The 19,779-nt window shown below is 36.9% G+C and overlaps 2 protein-coding genes across 8 annotated transcripts in view; both read right to left on the bottom strand.

Moving 5' to 3' along the window:
- znf385d (zinc finger protein 385D) overlaps positions 1-19,779 on the bottom strand; it is a 506,886-nt gene that overhangs the window by 370,206 nt on the left and 116,901 nt on the right. The window lies entirely within an intron of this gene.
- Positions 1-19,779, bottom strand: part of LOC134299981 (uncharacterized) — a 36,935-nt gene that overhangs the window by 11,351 nt on the left and 5,805 nt on the right. Inside the window, exon 2 of the mRNA XM_062984395.1 lies at positions 1-19,779. This exon is cut by the window's left edge and continues 11,351 nt beyond it. The gene's annotated coding sequence lies outside the window, so the exon portion shown is untranslated.

Here is a 19,779-nt window from a genome sequence, read left to right as displayed (position 1 = left end):
ATTGTTTTTGAGTGAAACAAACCAGAAACACACCAAAGTCCTCTTGTGTGTTAAAATGTTACTGGTATGGAAAGGAGGGAGAGGGAGCTGGCTACAATCCAGTTTCCAGCAAAGAGCATTTATTTATCCAGTCAAATCTTCTAAACAGTCGTTTCCAAATGCACTGTGTCATCACGACTGATTCTTGCTTTTGAAGAATACCAAGTCCATTATCAAATGTATACTGGGCAAAAAGGTGCTCAGGAATGAATTATCTTTCTATAATTATAGTTCTATAATGGTAAGACCCTGATCCCTTGAATAGTAGCCTTGACTGAAATGTGACTGTGGCTCCTACCCACAATGCATAAAAAGGGAGAAAGGGGGCAGAGGAGGACTTATCAACGTTCTTAAAATGGGGTTTGATGTTGTGGTTGTTAATACCATCAAATCATCATTGACTTATAGCAACTCTATGAGTTATAGATCTATAAGCCCCCTACCATAAATAGCCCTGCGAAGGTCTTGCAGACACAGGGATCTGGTTTCCTTAATTGAATCCATCCATCTATAATGCAGTCTTTCTTTTTTCCTATTGCCTCCTACCTTGTTAAGCATTGTTGTATTTTCTAGTCAATTATACATCCAAAGTATGACAGTCTTAAGACCTCATCAAACACAAGTCCTTCCACATATTTCTAAGACACTTCAGGGATGACGTGTTACAGAGCCCCTCACACAACGTAGAACTATTTCTGATTTTCATCCATTGCACTTCGTCCCTGAAATGTAGAAGTGAAGAGAAATGGGGGGGGGGGGGGGACGAGAGACAGAGAACCCCTATTCCAAGCTCTCAATATGTCTGGAAATGAGAGAAAGTGATTTAAAATATGTGGGAAGAGATCTGACAAATTTGCCCATGTGATGTCATTTCAGTGAGGTGGAGGAATGGGCATTTCTATGGGTGGTCTCCTATGCTCTACTTCTTTTACACAATCCTTCTGCATGAGCCTGAGAGAGTAAATTTATTTTAATTAATGTAATCCTAAGGAACAGCACTATGATCAGATATCACCACTTTGCTTTCACTGCATTTTCTCCTTCATATTAATCTAAGCTTGCAAAATTGTGCTATTTCTAGCTTTTTAATTTTTTTGTTCCCTTTTTACCCACTATAGGAAGTTCTAGTGCCTATGAAAGTTCAAGAACAATTTATAGTAATCTTACAATTTTGCTTTAAATTTGAACATATCTTTATGTGCTCATATTACATTGGTGCCCAAACTTATGATATTAACTATGAAAGGAGTGTAAAAGGGAATGGGAGGAAGGGATCATGACAAAAGGGTTGATAATAACACTGGTAAAATGGAAGAAAGGAAGGCATGGTAAGATTGTGGCAAAGGGGTTTAAATTTCCCTGCCACCTCCCCAAAGGGGGTAAGATCCACTGTAATCTTGGCTTCCAAGATTGCTCTACAGCTAGCTTTTTAATTTTGTTTTTCTGCAATTTTGAAGTTTTCCCTGATTAAAAAAAGAATATAGAGCAGGCTGGGACTGCACTCGCTTGTGTGATGGTTTGGAACATGAGGCAGAATGGGAGAAAAGGTGGAGAACATATAGCGTCTGATGGGTTTTGTAAAATGAAACAATGTCTTTGTGAAGATGATCTCCCCCCGCTTTCTGTAATGTGTCTGATAAAGTCCCTAGTTTAGTCATCTTGGCTTCTAGGGAGAATTTAGGCCTGATATACTAGTGCCCATATAAGCAGCTTTTGGCAGTATCCTCAAATACCATGTGTATACAGTTAATTTGACTCCTCAGTTTGTAAATGCATAGCCATGGCTGAGAAATAATCAATTTGCACAAAGCCACAATTTAGCAGCAGGAGACAATTTTGAGAGACAGATTATGCACAAAAAACACTGAGTTTTTACTAAAAGTTGTCATGTTTTGTGAAGACTGCTAGCACTGATTTTGGAGTGCGTACAGGGGTTTTTTTGTAGTGTAAATAAGTCCCCAAATGACCGGAGCACTTTCTGCTGCCATTTCACTGGTGCTTTGAAATATCGGACACATTCTACAGAAGACAATCTGAAATATTTTTCTCAAATTGGGTGAAAGGAATGCTGATCAAATTTGTGAATGATACAAAACTAGAATGGGTAGCAAACACATTGTAAGACAGGAATAGAGTTCAAAAGAACCAAGATAAATTTCAGCTTGGTGAAGAGCACTTTTTAAATTACATTTGTTTTAATATCTTTGGAACGGTGGTTTTTATGTCATTGAGGAACGTCACTCCAGGTTTTTGTCTGAACATCAGAGGAATTATTTAAAGTATTGAATTTATGTAGGGAGTGGAGTTTAGAATTATGAATAGCTCATTCAAATTTTGGATTAGGAAGCCACAAGATACCAATGCTTGTTGTACTATTTTAAGCCATTCAAGTATATGATACCCATTATATCTTTCAGAAGCAAAGTCCAAAGTTTAATTATGTGTCATATGAAAAAGCCCAGAACCATTTTCTTGTTCTGAATCCCATACAATTCATTTTCATTGGACAACCCAAAGTTTAAATATTATTAGAAGCAACAAACTTGTGACATTCAAGATCAGCTTGTTTTTGTTTGTTTGTTTCCCAAAGTTGTTTCTAAACTCCAAATGCCAAATATCTTTCCTTTTGCTTCACTGTGGATTAGATAACTTCATAGCAACTCCAAATAGATTGTATCATTGTCAGGAAAACAGAGTACCAAGTTTCAGTCTTGCAAACATGTTTTGATCCTTTTAAATAAGAGGGCTGTAAAACAGAACAGTTAAGCACGCCACCTGTCAAAGAGCAGATAGAGCTGTCTTTCATTTCAATCTAGCTGAGATGGTAACTTAATATAACGCATCTGTAAATCCCCATGAAATTTAACAGAGGTTAGAAGATAAAGTCAAATAAGTTAATGTGCAATAAGAATCTCGTGTTGTTTACCAGCCTTCAGTGTGATTACAAATATAAGCTTGTTCAATCTGTTCCCTTTAAAGTTACAAGTTCACTAAAGCTCAGGCTATTGAAACCTGACAGAGGCAGGGTAAAAGGTACAACAAAACAAAACACTCTCTTATTTTCTGGAGGTGATAGGAGAGCGTATGAAAGCTTTCTCAACTTAATTGTGTTTGTTAGGGGTCTTCCTGATTTTTTTTGGATGATAAATCCCATGAGCCTTAGGCAATATAGTTAATGGTAAAGCATAATGGGGAAGACCACATATTGCCTACCCTTTGTCTATAACCTTTTAGTCTCTCTGTGTATAAACACAAATTGCATAGCTATGTGATAGGAAAAGTAGACCTTAACATCATCCCAGTGGTGTGAGTGTTGGACTATGACTCTAGAAATCAGGATTCAAATGCCCACTTTGCCACAGAAATCCACTGGGTGACCTTGGGCAAGCTACAGTCAGCCTCAGAGGAAGATCATAGCACATCTGAACAAATTTTGCTTTAAAAAAATAGTAGGGTTGCCTTAAAGTCACTATAAAGCCAAAAATTATTTGAAGACATGCAACAAGAAGAGAACAAAGGGGGAAGCAAGAAATAGTAAGATAACATGCCAATTTATCTTCACTGTAATTTTCTTACATGGGCTTAAGTTAAAATGTTAAATGTCTGGCTTCTTGTTTGTTTGTCTGACATTGTTACTTGTTGAGCTCATCTCACAACTGCTGTTACCAATCCAGAATCTGTAGCATATGTCAAATAATATGTATAGCTGTGAATCTAAGCAATGTAGGTTTTATAGCATCTATTAAATAATGATACTTGGTACTCTGACCAACAGTCTAATCACTGAGATCATATTTTTTCAATAAATATTTGGAAGAGAAATGCTATTAAATAGCTGGGTTTAGTTACATTATGAGAGCTCCTCAGAATTCTGGGATGTGAACAAGACGATTGGTATTGAAGTATCACAAAATCCTTTACAACATATGAAAAATTTGAACACTGCATATTTACATCAAAATTCGGTCATGAATGTTGCATTGCTAACGGCAATACTGCAAAGTTTCTATTTTGAAAATGACGATTAGGTTATCTAGCAAGAATTTCCAAAACAGTAAACTGTTTATTAGTTTGTCAGTGTCCAAAGCCAAAAACCAAAAACCTCAAATAAACTTTCTTATTTCAATTGATTACAAAAGCCTAGTGTCTTAGTAATGTGTAAATAATTGACTGGTCATGCAGAGAGATACAAAAGTAAATAGATCAATATCTCACTTGCGAACTTGCTCATAGAACTGAGAATAGACTTAATTCATTTTATTTGTTTTGCTTTATTCACAAGTCAACTGACACTTTCAAGCTCCGTGGAATAATTCGTGATTCCAATGATCAGGTTCTGACATTCTGCTTAAACTTTTAAATAGACTTTTAATATAATATAAATGGCCAAAAGATATCGATCAAAGTTTGAGATATTTCAAAAAGATGGACCAGATTTGAAATTGCTATATCTCTGCAACCATAAGCTGCCCATGAATGAAACTCCTACTACTTGAAAGACTTCAAATGATTGCCGCCAGGTGCTTCTCTTAGCACACAAACAGCCTCTATCCTCAGTCATTCACAAAGAGTTTTCCAAGAAAATTCCTCCTGTCTTTAAAAATTCTTTCCTATCACTTGTGGCTCCTATGTTTTCTATTTCAGAAGTAGACATTTTCAGGAGAGAAAAGTAGGAAGGAAAATGCCATTTTAAACAGGATCTAAAATGGTTTCTGAATTCATCTCGTGATTTGCACTCTTGGTCCATTAAATCCTTTGCTTTGAACATTTTACCATCTGGGGAAAGGAATGGTAATTTCTAAAATGTATCTAAGAAAATGTAAGAGGGAAAATGAATGCTTAGATTTAGTAATGTATGGGAAAATCTCTTACATACTCCTTATTCTGAAACAAAATCCAAATGTAGTATAATTTATCTACCAGCCTACCTCTCATAAAAGCTATTGTTTCAAAACTTATGAACACAGGAAATGAATTTGACTAATGAGATTTAAATATAGATAAAACAGAAATATAGTGTATATAAATGCCTAAAACTGAGTGCTGAGGAGATTATGAACAGTAATGATTATGGAAGATACATTTTAAGAGGGCAGCAAAAAAACTTTTCTGCTCTAAAATTTAAGAGGTGCTATTTGTATGTTATTCAAAGTGCTATGGAAACGGCTTATGATATTAAATGCAGATGTATTAGAAAATGGATTGTTAAGATGTTCATGCTGCCATTTCTAAAAAGACGAAAAGATGAAGTAAGTCACCATTAATATACTCTATTGACTTTCCAAGATGCACCTAAAAATGTTATGATGTAAAACAGTTATCAAGTCAAGGACTCAAGTTCAGTAATATTTAAAATGGGCATCCATTCCATTTGAAAGTGCCTTTGCAAAAAGAATGTACAAGGATATAGGAGGAAATTTTATGAGAACATGTAATTTTAGTGCAAAACTTTGAGAACTAATTATTTTAAAAAATAATATCTAAACACATTTGGTTAGAAAAATGTTTTTTCAGAGGAAAAATTGACTATATTCAGTGAATAGCAAATATACATACACACTGTTTTATAGAAGATCGTTTCCATGCTTTACAATGGATCATGCTAAAGCTGTTTATGTTTTAACCAAAACTGAAACCATGTCAGTAAAATTATTTCCCAGACTCATTTCTGGACAATTGCTTAATACCCAGGTTTGAAATGCCTAGACATTTTGGAACCAGGGTTCAAATCCCAATGAGGTCACATCTTCCTTTCAACACATAAAGAGACACCATTGCTATTTAGAAAGGTATTTTGAAGGTGTCCCTAAAATCCAGCCAACCACTCATTAAAATCCACATGGATATTTCAAACTATTTGGGGATTTGCTTCAATTTTGAATGACAGCATTCGGGCCTTCACTTTTATAGAGTGGATACAGAACACTCAACTGCTGCCAAACACTTGGGTAAAGTAATGGAAAGAAAGTAGTGTTTGGAAGAAAAAGCAGGAGAGCTCAATTATTTCAGTTGAAAGCCTTAGATCATACAAGCTCATAAAATATATCTGCAAGGCTTTCTCTCTCAATTACTCTCCCTTTTCATTCAAAGAGTGATAGTCTTCTTAACACATTGCATATGGGCAGAAAGAAAGCCATTTAGAAATCCTCCATCAATCCTGCCAAATGTCTATGTTATTTGTAGAAGTAACTCAGTTGTCCCTCCTCCCAGTAGTTTTATTCTCTGTAGCAAAGAAGCTACCAGCATATCAACATTTGTTAAACAATTCAGTGTTGTTTATGTGTACCAATAGCCCATTACGAAAATTCACAGAAAAAATTAATGATGTTCTGGCACCAATTGCTGGTCACTTTTAGTGACTGCAGGACAGGACACAGAAGTGAATATTTTATTAAGAAGCAAAGACTTCATTCAAACATTTTTTGGGGGCTAACGTTCAATCTGCATGCCACCCCTTTGTCAGGAATGACAATGATCAGTGATTATGTAATTTGCAAAAATTCAGATGGACAGCAGACTAAGCAGGCACACTATCCCCTATTTTACTTAGAAGCATTATATTTATCTTATTTGAGACATTCGTTTATTACTTCTCAACCTGCCAAGGTCTCTGAAGTGATGCACAATCTACGAAAACACTATAAAACATTAAATAAATAATAAAAGTGTCAGGAATCTGCAAGCTGTTAAGTTCAAATGACCCTCCTTTGTGAAGTAAATTCCCAGGAAAACAGCAGAGTGTGTGGAAGTATCTCTTCCAAAACAGCAGGAAACTTACACAGAGCGAGTTCAGGAAAGCCTTTGTCTTCTGGATGGCAAAGGATCACAAAGTCAGCTTAAAAGTTTAAAAAACATTTATTGAGGTAAAAGAAATCCATTGATGGATAGAAAAGGTTTGGAGCTAAACTAGCTTCTCTAAGCTGGTCTAAGACAGGTAGGCGGAGGAAAATAACAAAGAAAACTAGATAGCTACATTTTGGCTACGAGAGGAGACAAAATCCATCCTCTCGGTGAAACAAAAGCAGGAAGAGTCATGGTGACCACCGCATGGGCAGTCCCTTTCTTCTCTAGGGCCATAAAAATTCCAAAAGCTAAATTGAAGAAGTTACATCAAGCCCTAGGAGAGATCACATTTCTAGATCAACAAATGGATGGGGTGGACCTAAACAAGACAGGAAGAAGGAAATTATAGTAAATCCTATCAAGCATGCATGGGACTATGGGAAGTTGTCCCTAACTTTGTACCTAGGCTTACTAACTAACAATAGAGATTTAAGCAGTGCAGGATGGCATCTCTTAACAAAAAGCCACTCCAAAACATTATTTAAAATTATTCTAGAACCAGAAAAAGAGTTTAACATAGTTTCTATTGGTATTAAAATTGCAGCATGGAATGTTACGTTTTGATTTATACACGTAATTTATTATAACATGCATGAGTATAAATCAGTGTCTTCTTTTGTTCTTGTTTCACAATGCATTTCCTCTTTTTGAAAATAAATGGATTAGTAGATTTATGAATAAGTCCCTAAATGTATATAGATGGGAACTGGACTGATTTAATGGTTTACTTTTCACAGTCACACAGCTCTATATGCGTGTATATATGTTTGTGTGTGCATGTGCAGACTGTGGTCCAAAGATAGGAAACATGAGGTATTCCAGATGTTTTTAAACTGCAATCCTCATTATTCTTCACCATTGTCTATTTTAGCTAGAACTAGTGGAAGTGGACGTTGCTATCAAAAAACATCTGGAGAGATACAATAAACATGATTAAGTTAAGGACAGTTATTACAAACTTCCCCACTGCAAACCCCCCCCCCCCCAAATAAAAACACATGGCCAATAAAATGGTTCTGGGACTCTTGGAAGCTGTAAGCTGAGGACTCAGTGAACTCGCCTTCCACTGAGCCACCATCTATCAATTTCACTAATTAACAGTCTTTATAATCACTTTTTACACATGGAAATCCTAACTCTAAACCACAGACCACCTATTACAATGCACTCTGAGCCCTGCCATGTGCACAATGGAGGACCTTCTAATAGCAACACCAGAAGTGGCCAGCTACTGGGCAAAAGACATTTAGTATTAATGCCAAGTTTAAAAAAAACTTCGTGTTTTCAAATACATTACAACTTGTACCCTCGGTTCGCTTCTGACATGAGAAATAAATAACTCCTAAATATTTGATAAGAGGAATTATCCATGATATTTTAAAGATATGTATATTGCAATCTCGTTTAACTAAATGAGCCTGATGTCCTCCAAATATTGTCATATAATTTCCATCAGTCATGGTCAGCATGAATTGCATTGAAGGATAATGACAGTTTCCAAAAACATCTGCAGGCTACCAAGTTGGAGAAGACTGCTCAATAGAAATTATTGCTGGTCTATGTTTAAAAGTAATTTGTTGACCCAATGTAACCATATCACAGGTTTTCCTTGGCAAGATTTGTTCAGAGGAAATTTGTCTTAGCCTTCCTCTGAGACTGAGGATATGTGACTTATTCATGATCACCCAGTGGCTTTCCATGACTGAGTTGGGATTCAGACCTTGTTGTCCAGAGTAATGGTCCAGTGTTTAAACCACACCACCATAGAGATATTTTTCAAATATAACAGATAGCACTAAAATTGACAAGGACAGATTATTTTGTCAACAATCTTGCAGTTCACTTTCTTGCGTGATTTCAGGTATTTAACAGACTAAATGTGTATAAACTTAACTATAATGGAAACATACTAGATTCTGAGAATGCACCATCATTAAACAAACTATACTGGTGCCTGTTTCTTATTGTGCTTCTCTCTTCAATTCAGTCATTAATTCCACTTCTCATCAAACGTATGTGTAGGTCATCCTTCTTGATACTGTTTATAAACAATCTCCCCTAAGGTTAAGAAGATACACAGGCTATGCAAAGCCAACAGACCTCACCATTTTGTAACTAAGGTCAAGCAGGTCAAGCTATCCAGAAGGTACAAGTTGGAGAAGATGACAGAAGAAGGGGGAGTGGCTCAGATTCTTTGACAACACAGTTCTCATTGACATATTATTTGAGAACACAGAAATGCTGGACCACTCGAACAACTACCATGTCAGACTACACAGAGAAGCCACTGAAATCCTCCAGCATGTAGACAATTTCAACAGAAAGGGGGAAACCATGAAAATTAACAAAATCTGGCTACCAGTATTAAAAAAACCTCTAAAATTAGAACAGTAAATAAAGAACAACACTCTGAAAACAGAGAAATTCCCGACATGAATCAATAAGGGCCAATTAACACCTCTGAACAAAGGATTCCCCCAGGCAGGAAGAAGCCAGGCCTTGAAGCTGGCAAAGTCATTAATGCTAATCAAGGTGATTAATTACAACATTCACACTGGCCTCCAACAGACAAGAGTTCTTTCTCCCAACCTGGACCTTTCACAGATATATAAACTTCCCTTGCTTAGCTTCCAACATACCTCACAATCTCTGGGGATGCCTGCCATAGATGTGGGTGAAACGTCAGGAGAGAATGCTTCTAGAACATGCCATATAGCCCGGAAAACACACAACAATTCAATCATAGCAGTATTTTTCTGTGATAAGATTAATTAAATCTGGTTATTTGCCTTCACTTAGAACCATGTGCATTAGATAACATCAGAGGCATAAAGTTTATGATATATTGATATGTATAATGCTGGCCAGAAAGCTAGATTGGTTCAAATATCTTGCAAGATTTAATTTTTCTTAACTGTATAAACTCATAAGAAAGAATAACTAGGCCGGTTTCTCTATTTGTTCTTGTGTGCCCATCAGCTAACATTTCCTTCTCAGCATGTTTCATTCCAAGCTAAAGAACTGCAGATTCTTAGTCTGATTTTAAGAGGACAGATTTCATTCTCTGGCACCAGACTTAGATAGCAATTCAGCACTTGCCCAAAGGACTCTGACATTTCAGGAGAGGACTATTTAATCCCGTTACCCTCTCAAGCCTTCGATTTTACAGCAAAGCAGTGAGCAGATTTTTCATCTTCTCAGTGAGAGAAGGCCATTGCCAGGTGGTTGGCTTTAGCACTTTAAATTCTGAAGTGCCTGGCTTACTTAAATGTACAAGACATTGCTCCACACACCATGACTATTAATGTGATGGCCATCTTGTTTTATCGGGCTAGGCCCCATGTAAGCCGCCCCGAGCCCCTTCGGGGAGATGGGGCAGGGTATAAAAATAAAATTATTATTATTATTATTATTATTATTATTATTATTATTATTATTATTATTATTATTATTATAAATGAGGCTAGCCATTTTCTTGAGCCCTGTGAATCTTCTTAAACAAGAGGGTACTAGGATATTGGTGATGATCTTTTCCACCCCATCCATATCCCATGTGAATAAAGAAAAAAGTAATGTTACCTTTACACCTGGGAAAGACCAATGTTTTGGTGAGCTAGAATCTATGCAATTAAAAAGTTTGTCTAGTTTAAAAAATGTGTTAAAGATAGAGGACATGCCAAGGAAGTAAAGTAGTTGATAAGAAGGTCAAGCTCTAATAATTGGGGGGATTATAGGTTTAGTGCTACTAGCAATAGTCACATATCCTTGCCCAAACAGAGGTCTTAAAAATTTGCAAATTGTTTCTAGTGATCCAACTATATTTGCATATGTTGAACAGTACTGCCTTACTAGGTACTGGTTTATTGCAATAGTCAGGGCAAGCTGCTGCTGATCATCATCATCAACATCACCGTTGTCATGTTTATTGATATCTTCTGTTCAGATTGAAATAAAAGATATCTTAAGGATTAAAAGTATTTCAATATAGTTAAAAATTAAGAAAAGATCAACTTTAGAATAGAATTGAACTATCCGTATTAAAACAGTGTAAAGCATATACTCTAGAACAGTGGTTCTCAACCTGAGGTCCCCAGATGTTTTTGGCCTTCAACTCCCAGAAATCTTAACAGCTGGTAAACTGGCTGGGATTTCTGGGAGTTTTAGGCAAAAACATCTGGGGACCTCACATGTTGAGAACCACTGCTCTAGAAAGATAAAACAGTACGATGAAAAATAATACAGTACCCTTTCTTAACAACTGTCAGTTCTACAAGCCTGTCTAAATAAAAAAAATGTCTCCACCTGCTATAAGAAAGACAGTAAAGAGGAGCTTTAGTCGGGACGCTCCAAAGTCCGAAGCCATTCCCATAATACAGGTCTTTTTCAGTGACTTTGAAGATGAAGGTGATTGGACTTAAACAGCCCCTTCCTGTGCATTTCAGAGTCTAGGTAGAATTATGAAAGAGTTACAGTCTGCCAGATTGCTAGGGTGTAAGCTTGACTCCATCCAGTCAGACTGGAGGGCATTCCTTTTGGATTGGGGCAACTACATCATTTGTGGAGTACAGCTTTGGCTAATATAAAAATCACTGATACCTTGCTATGCTGAGCTCACAAAACTTATATTAGCCTTAAGGTGGGACTTTAAATGCTGACACATTTTCATTTAGTTTTAGCCTCCCATCTTTGAAAATGTGGCTTGTTGTGGAAACAAGGATTGGTGATAAAGCTTCAGTGGAGACAGCTTTTCCCCATGATAACTCTTTCAGGAGAAAATTTCCCTTCCTAGGGATAGACTTCTCTCACTTCCTGTTGTCTCACCCCTATTCCTAACTATGAGTCATTTTGGGTTGTTGTGTGTTTTCCGGGCTGTATGGCCATGTTCCAGAAGTATTCTCTCCTGTCATTTCGCCCACATCTATGGCAGGCATCATCAGAGGTTGTGAGGTATGAGTAATTTGTAAGTCAGATGATTGTAACTCAGGGAATGCCTGTCTAAACTACTTTTTTCTGTCCTCTAATATGATTTTATATAATTTGGAAATAATAATTTAAGACAATGGGACTTAACTAGAGTTAGGGCTAGGGAACTAGGGGTAGAAATACATTTTTGTTCCAAATATTATACTGAATATGCTGTATTTGGATATCTGTAGTCTGTAAAAACAACAAAAAAATAGCAATAAAACGTTCAATGAAATAATATAAGGGTAACCATAGCTGGCTTAGAACTTAACCTCTCATTCTAGATAGGGGAAGAAGATAAAATATTGAGTCAGTATCCGACTGAAATGTTTTTAAATGAAACAATCCTGACTTCATTAATTCAGGTTAAATTTTCACAGACAAAATAATTTTTTAAAACCTGACTGATGTCTCTAAAGAAAAAAAGTAAACTCCAAGAACAAAATAAGTGCTGGCTCTCTTTAAAACTACTTGTGATGGTAACAAAATCCCTTCATAGCTTTGAGCTTTCAAGTTGTTTATATTGGATTGCTTCAACCTACTTAGCAGGTCTTTAGAGCTGGAGCTAATAGTGTTTTGAGGATTTTCTTTTAAGTAATGCAAACTTAATCTGCAATGTCCATACAACTTTACAAGTTTAAAACTGTTCTCCAGACACTATTTATTAGTAGTAAATCTTCAAATGCCAGCTTTGTGTGTCAGTATTATATATCATATAACATACCAGGCACTTCAAATATATTTTCTTTGGCTTTCTCAGCTACAGCATAGCCATCTGTATGTTTCAAGGATCATTGAGATCAAAAGAGTTGAAGATAAAAATCACATAAAACAAAATGAAATACTATGGTACCTATTTTTAAAACTCTGTATTCACATGAAATATTTCAAAGCTTTGTATAAAATTTTAGATTCTCTCCGGTGGCTATCATTTCAAGGACCACTAGTGTGGGTTTTTCTCATAACTGTGTGTGTGTGTGGGGGGGGGGGGGGGATTACCGTATGCTGAAACAAAGCATGCATAAAATTTGTCTTTTCCCACAAGGAACACTAGAAACCAGTATATAATGGAGTTCTGAATCAATACATTCTACATGTATAAATCACTGGAAAGTATTAGGTTTCCTCTAATCATAGACTGTCAGACCAACAAACTAAAAAATAATATTAAGGATTTAACTTTAGTATTTTGAATATTAAGATTGGGACGCTAGGGTTAACACAATAAATAATTAGGAAAGCTTCTTTATTTTTATATTTGCTGTGCTATTATTTCACAAATGAACATACATTATAGCATATAGCAGCAGTGATTAGTGTGTCACATTAAGACTAGTTTAAATCTTTTTTAGTCAATCATACATCTTGTAAATAATTTATTAAAATTAATATTACTGGAATTTAATAAAAAGAATGGCAATGTATAGTGTTATTATTTAGATAATTAAACATTAATCAACTGGAAAAAAAACCTTGCTATTTCATCCTTGCCATTTTGCAGTGCACATGCCACATACTCTCTGGTGTACCAGAACAATATATATCATGTTTTAGTGTCCTCAGATAAGTCACTTCCTCTCAGTGCCCCAGCTACTCATGTTATATTGAAAGCACTAATTGGATCTGCAGATAACTGAAGCCAATAACTATAGGTTGCAAATGTTGTAAAATGCTAAATTTGATGTCAATGAAGTTAGAATTGAATGGATTAAAGGTTTAGATTGTCCAGTGCATACTCACCAATGGAAACATACTTCAATATCTAAAATCTTCATTGCTTCTATATCTAAAATTGCTTCTATATCTAAAAACCTACATTAGGATTTCATGTACAGAGGTTGCGTTAGTTATACTGGACATCACCATATCTTTTTAGAAAGAAATTAGCACTTCAGGCAAGGCTAGAAATTGAAGGTAGATCATTTTTCCTTGTTGCATATGATATGTGAGCACAACAGTCCCTCCTTGCTAAATGTATAATAATGAATTAATTTTAGGATTAATATTAGAAGAATCTTTAATTGGACTCTCCATCTGCTTACTGTACCTAGAAGTCTCATTCTTCAATCTTAGCAAAGCAAACATTTACCATCTATCACTTATTAATCAGACCGTCTAGTCATGTATTAACATATATTGTGAATATTGACTCCAAATAAACACAGTTATGGTCACTGTTTATTCAGGTTTTTGCTTACTAGTTGTTTATATCCTTTTGGGATCTCTCATTGTTTTTTCATTATCCTTTCTCATGGTCCCTTGTTGGATTATTCTGCAGGAGGGAATATGAGGTACTGTGTTATGGTGGTTCTCCTCCTAAATACAGGGCTGCTTCCAGACACTGATGGTGGAAACCCCAAGTTGGAGATTGTATTAAGTTGTGGGATGCTGCGGGATTCCATGCTATCTGCCTTGTTGTATAATCTCTATATGAAGCCACTGGATGAGCTCATTAGGAGTTTTGGGAAAGCCTACCTTCAAAATAATAAAATTCAGCTCAATGTTTTCTTATTGTCAGAGTCAGCTGATGCTCCAACAGCATGAGACTGTTGTAATGAGACAAACTTAAGAAGAGCCAATAAACTTAAAGCTGAATCACAATAACAGGGGGCTTTGTGGACTGGTGATTCCCAGGCTCGGGAACTTGGAAAGTGATCTGTCTTGGCTGAAGCAGTACTGTTCCTGCAGGAGCAAGTCTATAAAGTAGAAGTTCTGCTACAGCCATCTCTTCCAATGGCGGCAGGGGGACTCTGTATATCATTGTGCTTACAGCCAGCTTCAACTAGAACAAAAATTCTTAAGCTTTTTTGAGCTATGACCTTTTTTTACACAAGAAATGTTTCTGTGACCCCAAGTATAAAAGAGAGGGGGGGAGCAGAAAGAGTGTGTGTTCATAAGAGAAAAGGGAAAGCAGACAGAGAGTCAAGAGAGATTGAGAGAGGAGGGAAAGCAGAGAAAAGTGCAGGCATGAGAGAAAGAGAGAATAGGAGGCAGAGAGAGGCATGTGAGAGTGAAGGGAAAGCAAAGAATTTTCACACAAGAGAGAAAGGAAGACGACCCCAACATACAGTTATGATGATCCCATTAGGGGTCTCGAGTCACAGTTTGAGAAGCTGTGGACTAGAGAGTAGTCCATAGTCTAGTAACTTCCAAATTTGGCTACTTTACATGGAGGCTGCCTTTGAAGTAAACCCAGTACCAATATCTTACTTTCTCATTTCACAAGTATACCCAACATAATGAAGACATCATATTCAATCTGAGCTTTTTTTTAATTTTAGAAAGTTATAAAACTGAACCCTGAAGTGGAAATTGCCCTAGTTGTTAAAGCGTGGAAGAGACAAAAATAAAGTCTGTCAGTATATTCCCTAGCTGCATAATCACCTCCCACAGTAAGCTAATTGAATAAAACAGTTCATTGCCATGCCTAATTTACTCCAAAAAAAATCTACAGTCTTAATTTTTAGCATTTAAACAGGAAAGCAAGTAGTCTCTTTGGAATTCTTTAACAGTACTTTAAATCTTTCACAACACAAATTTTACAGTTCACCAAATAGCAAGACAATAAAGCTTTGTCAGTAAAGCTGCACTGATTTCTAACAATGCTATCCCCTGAAGGTGCTTTGGTTACAACAATCAAAATACTTGGCAAGAAGTCTTAAGTTCAACATCACTCTGATTGGGGAACACAATCAGAAAGCATATCTGAGATTCAAGAGTAAAATAACCAACAGGTCTTGGTCTGATTTAAATCAGTTATTACTACACAATTATGGCCAGTTATTACTAGACAATTATGAATAAGGGGGAACAAAAGCAAAGGAGAGATGAGTTTCAGGGAAGGGTAATAGCAATAGCTTTGCAAAACAATCATGAAATCTATGTGCAATTGATAGGGATACTTCTAATGATGGAATCCTAGCTCCACTAAAAAATTAAATTAAATTTACACACAGTATTTATTCAACTTTATAAGGAGCAAGGGGGTAGCTATCATTCTCTTGTCATCTGTTAATACCAGAACCCAAGGCACAAAACAATTCCAGTGCTAAGATATTTTGAAATGTGGAAAGACAGGTACTCACAAGCTGGAGAAACTTCTATAGCATATATAAAGTCAATGGGATAAGCAGAATTATGCCAGAAATAAAGCCAATCATACTGAAATAATTCAAGGAATTAAAGCAGCAGTCCTTTTGACACCGCACCACCACCACAACAACAACATTTTACCCACATTCATGGTAAAATGAATAATATAGTACACATCTATTCGAGATATTCAATTAACCTTGTATTTGTAAAGACAGAATGCATTATTTTCTTTGACTAGCTGTGAGGCCCATGAAAGTGCATTTTTGTGTTTTTTTTGGTGGTGAATCACAACTCAGCATCTTATGTTTCAAACACTATTCAGTTCTGTTCCAAGGTAGTATAAATTTTAAAATAGTTTTGGCAAGTGAAGGTGGGTTTTGAGTCTTTGTTGAATAAGTATATTTAAAGGAGAAATTGAAGTACAGCACTGTAGCTGATAAAATTAGAACAGAGTGTTCAGTGCCTACCTGTCAGCAGAAATATTTGAAGTCAGGGAAATACGAAGAGAGTCCTGACAATGGCACATTTAGGATAAGAAAAAGCACTATGATAGTAAAAGGAGAAAAACTGATCTAGAAAAACAAATAAGGACAATAGTTGACGGGTGACTTGAAGGCGCGCGCACACACACACGCACACACACGGGTATAAAAAAACTCTTAAGCTTCTAATTTATTGATTATCTATCTATTTACTGTCCTCTTCCTTTACAGATAATCATTATTTTCCAAAGTGGTTCACATCAATTAAAAAAAGAGAATGGCTGTGCCTTCAGGCTGAACAAACTGAATAGATGAAATACAAATGGGAATGAGGCCAGTCCTCGTTCCCATTTCTTGAATGGTATTTTCAATTGTACTTTCAAGTAAATAGGAATAAATTGGCTTCATTATGAAAACATTACATGTTGTGGTTTAGTATCACATGCATGAATCTGAGGCTTTTTCATATTTAGAACATTCTCAAGTACAGCCACAGGGATATTGGAACCTACAGTAGAGTCTCGCCTATCCGATAACCTTCGCTTATCCAACATTCCATCTTATCCAATGCTCTTATCCAAAGGAGGGAGGGTGTCCTCCCTCCTTCCCTCTGTGATTTCCATGCTGAACATGCCTTCCGGTATGAGTGGAGCATGGAGCAGAGAGGAGGAGAGCAGACGTGAGAAAAGCAGGCAGCAGCAGCAGCAGCAGTGGTGACGTTAAGGCCAGCAGCCTCCCTACTGGGCCTGCTACCTCTCCCCTCCCCTGGGCCTTGTGGCTCATCTTTCCTGGGGTATTACTTCTTTCTCCGGTCATGCAGCCTACTTCTGGAGCCTGCTGCTCCACAGGGCCTGGCTGCCTCCTTTCCAGAGGCCTCACAAAACATCTGGCCTGGCTGCCCCCTTTCTGGAGGCCTTGCAAAGCACCTGGACCTGGACAACTCATTTCCCGAGGCCTATTGAAACACCCAGACCTTGCTGCCCTCCTCTTCTGGGGCCAGCTGCCTCAGGGCTGCTCTAGCCATGAGGAGAGTTGCCTTGCCTTTAACCCTTTGAGACCCTGTTGTTAGCGCCCAAGACAAGGGAACTGGGAGGGGCGGGGGCTGTAGGAAACTCCGTATTATCTGACATTTTTGTTTATCCGATGTTCTGCCAGCCCGTTTCTGTCAGATAAGCGAGACTCTACTGTATTACTATTGTTGTCAATTAATTGCAGTTAAATATAACTATTGCTAATCAAAATACTTCGGAGAGTTATTGTGGTTGTTTCACAATAAAAGCTAAGAAGCATGTAGACAAAATACAAAACAACGGTGAATACTGATAGTTCCATTTAAGCACCAGTGTAAAAAGAACAGTTAATTGATAGAACATGTGTACAAGCTGAAGGAAGGGGCTTTACAAGAATCCTTGAAGACTAATGCTGAGAAAAGGCATTTGGAACAAAGAGGACAGTGAAAGAGGCAGTGCAGAAAATAGAGGTCAAAGTATAAAATTTATTTGCACAGGGATCTTTGCTGAATCAGGGATGGAACAGCAGAGAGTTAATTATGTTTTGAAAGCATAAAGTGGCAGATTATTGTAAGAAATTGCCACACTCCTTCAGGCCACAAAACATGTGTATATGAAATGTTAATGCTGTTAGTGTTGGAACCTACAGTCTAATAAACTTACAGTCCAATCCTGAGGTCTGTATGTTGCTCTCAACTGTGGAAAAGGTATAGGCAGTAGTCCTCCATGATTATTTCGTTATCTCCTAAATGAAGCTGTATGTTTTTTCACCAGATCCACACTTTAATAGACATGTCACTGATAACATTTTTTTCTCTTTGTGATGGAATACTAAAATATACACAAGAACCAGCTGTGGCTAAAATGTATCAATACACTTTACTTTCCTGTTCAAAGGGAAAAAACTATTACTATAAGATTCACAAAGGAAATGTAAAATTTCTAACATTTTTATCGTGCAACTATTTTCTACCAGCTATTTTGTTTTTGTAACTCATTGGAGTTTTTCTAAGAACACACCATCTAAGAGCATCTACTGAAAAGACTTTATGCCAGATCTGGAGCTAGAACAAATATTCTATCATTTCAAGTTTGCAACTATAAATAGGGATTTTCTAAGGTGAAAATATCTCTTGCAAAGACCTTAGTTCTCATCATATTCTCATTTCTTTTCTCCCAGCACCATCCCAGCTGGGATGATGTTTTCTGTCATCCCATTCTACTGTTGTAATGCAATTTCTAGTCAGTGTCTCATGAGAATATTTTTGGCTGATAATACACACCTAATTGCTGTACAATACAAACGGAGATGTGAACTGAGATTATTATCTTAATACATATGCTGTTGAAAGGAATACAAAGTACTGAAATGAGTAGTTAAATAGGCGTATGAATAAATATTCCCTGTTCAAAGCTCAAAAAATTACATTATTTTATTTGAGTTCCCAAAATTTCACCAACCAGCATGGCAATAGATTTTAGGAAATTCTGGAAGCTTTAATATCATTTCTAGTCTTTGTTCCCATCCACATTCTATCTGTCATAATTAAATAGGTGCCACTGGATTAGGATCCAGGGTGTGCCACCTTCTGACTCTTCTACACTGACCACTTAGGTCAGTTTAGAACTGGTTTGGCAGAAACCTGTTTAACTTGGACATTATTAGATTGTCATTTCTGCAACAGGTTCAAGACTAGGAAAGTAATTGCGGTACCTTAACCACAGGAAATGGCCTCAAACCAGTTCCAGAATCTGCAGCATCCTTGGCTTGACAGCCACCAGAGACTGCAATTGGGTTTTATTCCATTTCTGGGCAAACTGCGCACCAGCGCTCCAGAGGCATACAGGATGGAATCATGATGGGAAAGTGACAGTTAGTAGTGGATGTAATGAATTGCCTGCTTCAAGGGTCAGCTGGCCCTCTGCTGGCCATCTATGGCATTAAGGCATTTTAAAGCAATCCCATACCTCCGTGTATCCAATTTTACAATGCGTTTCAGCACAGTGGGTGTCTACAATGCACTTCACTTTCTATGGAGCCAATTTCATTGAACAGTATGGTTTTGATTTTGGTCTCGCTGCATATTAAGAGGCTTATTTCAAGCTTTCCATTGAATTTGCCTGATGTGTTTTACCATCATTAACCCATGCTGCAGTGTTACCTAGTCACTGCAATTTGAATATAGCTTTTATCGTCAGTATAGATGAGCCCAGAGACGCATACCTCTTTTTTCTTATCCCAACTCTCTTTTGTGTGAATATTTTCAAAATATTTCAGAAACATGCGCTCCCACTTTGGTTCAGCACTACCTGAAATTATTATTCTGCAATGCATCTTCTAAGAA

Source organism: Anolis carolinensis, chromosome 6, assembly GCF_035594765.1.
Source record: "Anolis carolinensis isolate JA03-04 chromosome 6, rAnoCar3.1.pri, whole genome shotgun sequence".
Lineage (NCBI taxonomy): Eukaryota > Metazoa > Chordata > Lepidosauria > Squamata > Dactyloidae > Anolis > Anolis carolinensis.
This window is presented reverse-complemented; position numbering and strand designations above follow the sequence as displayed.